A 2,500-nucleotide genomic window follows, 5' to 3' on the forward strand; every position below is an offset into this window, starting at 1 on the left:
GAAATATTTTGAATTTGATTATGGTTTAATCTCCCTGTATTATTGAAAATAATAATATACTGTTATCAATAATTGGTTTGATTCGATTTTTTTTTTAATTTTATCTAATCGAACCAGAGTAAGTAACATCCCAAATACCAGTGCGCTGCTCCTCGCCAACGGGCCCGTGGCGCATTGCTGCTGCACGGGGAACTGTGCTCAGGAAGGCGCCTACGGGCCCGTGGCGCCTTGCTGCTGCACGGGAAACTGTGCTCAGGAAGGCGCCTACGGGCCCGTGGCGCCTTGCTGCTGCACTGGGAACTGTGCTCAGGAAGGCGCCACCGGGCCCGTAGCGAATTGCTCCCACGCCCAGTAGCAGCCAATTGGCCCGTGGCTCCCTCCTGCTGTGCCCATTGCTCCCCAATGAGCCCGTGGTGCAACGTTGGGGTTGATGCTATTTGCACATGTTTTGCAAAATGAGGTTAGCATTGGTAAACAAGTATATCCCGTTGGCCAACCACCAGGCCAAAAGAGGTTCACGCGGTCAATTAATTGTACACTTCAACGAGCAAAGCGTGCCATTGTTTTCTGTACTGAACAAGCTCAAGCTTGAATACTTATACAATGACAATATCTTTCAACACACGAGAAAAAATATTGACCAACATTTTGCAATGGTTGGCTCACATGCTTGGACGCACACTTGCCATCATCGCATAGGCAATGAAAATCTATGGAGTGATTCTCTTTTACTCATTGAGACTATGAACCAATTATTGCAACCTCTATGAGTTTTTATCTATTTTATCTCACATTGCAAAAAGAACACGAAACAATATGTTGTGAGATCAAGAGCACTACCTCCTCCATTTACTTTTCCTATAGCCACCATGCATGCCCAAAATTGGCAAGAATTGTGACACAAGCCAATTCTCTTTGAAAAGTTTTAAAAAATCACCAAATGACAACTCAATTAAATTTGTTATATTTTTCTAAGGTGCCACACAAAATTTGGTGATTTTCTGACGAGTTATGTTTTTTTTATGATTTTCTGAATTTTTAACACTTAAAAAATAAAAAAAAATACCTAGACTGGATAAAAAATTCTCAAAATTTTTGTAAAATTAGATTATATTCTTCTAAATATATCTGCAAAATATCAGGTCAAAATACCTAAAATTGAATTTTTTAGGGGGTGTGTCACTTCAAACATTGTCATGTCACCTCATGTATTGTCATGTCACCCCATGCATTGTCATGTCTCCGTGCAAAGTTTAAGAAAATCACCAAATAACAACTCAAATAAATTTATAATATTTTTCTAAGGTTCCACAAAAAATTTGGTGATTTTCTGACGGGTTTTCTATTTTTTATGATTTTTTGAATTTTTAACACTTAAAAAATAAAAAAAAATACCTAGACTCGATAAAAAATTTTCAAAATTTTTGTAAAATTAGATTACATTTTTATAAAGGTATCTGCAAAAAATCAGGTCAAAATACCTAAAATTGAATTTTTTAGGGGGGGTGTGTCACCTCAGACATTGTGATGTTTCCTCCTGCCACAGCCCAACTTGTTCCTAAGGCTCTTTAGGGGGGTGTGGGTAGTCACCCCCCTGGGGGGGCCAGCAAGGCCGGGGCCTGGGCATGCGCTAGGCCATATGTGGGCATCGGTATAGCATGCGAATAAGCTTGTTAGCCCCCTCTCCACCTCTACCTCTCGATTCAACATCGAAAAAAATTCTCGGGCGTGGTGGACCCGGTGGGGCCCATCCCGGGCCCGGTGGGGCCCATTCCAGGGCCATTGGTGACAGTTCAAGGAAATGATCCGGTGGTTTATCCCAATGCTTGGGCGTGTTAAATGGACGCTGGTGCAAGGTGTGGGCATGGCATTTGTGTGTTGTGCCCGTGCCGATGTGCGAGTTTCCAGGTGATGCACTGGGCTTCGGGATTTTGTTGTGCTAATATTTCCATCCAACTCGGCGGTCAGTACCTCAACTCCGACGACGAACTCAGTGCTATTGGGGCCGATCCCCATGCTTGGAGTATCAATTGGATGCTTGTGCAAGGCTTCGGTGTGGCATTCTAGTGCCGTGCTTGGGTCAACGTGCTGGCGGAAATGCGATGCAATGGGCATGGTGTGAGTTCCTGGTGGCATAGACTTTTGAGGCGTTTGGGTCTGGCGACAGGGCTGAAGCTATTGGGGTCGAAGGCTTTGCCGGGGGGTGTCAAATGGAAGCCGGTTCAAGGTGTGGATGCCGCACTCTGAACACAGGCGGACGTGCGATGCAACCTGTCTTAGTTTGTGTCCTTGGTGGTGTAGGCCTGCTGCTTGGTGGGGTGTTACGTTCCTCGGGGTCGTGGATGGACGTCGGGGCTGTTGTGGTTTTGCAATACCTAGGCTGGGGGGATGAGCTTGGTGCTAATGCTTTTGTCAAGGCGTTGCGAGTGCTTGGGGGAGGGCGTGGTGATATAATGCCGTGCTCAATCCTATGTGCGAGTGGCGTTGAGGCACATGCTGC

Source organism: Manihot esculenta, unplaced genomic scaffold, assembly GCF_001659605.2.
Source record: "Manihot esculenta cultivar AM560-2 unplaced genomic scaffold, M.esculenta_v8 Scaffold64, whole genome shotgun sequence".
Taxonomy (NCBI): Eukaryota; Viridiplantae; Streptophyta; class Magnoliopsida; order Malpighiales; family Euphorbiaceae; genus Manihot; species Manihot esculenta.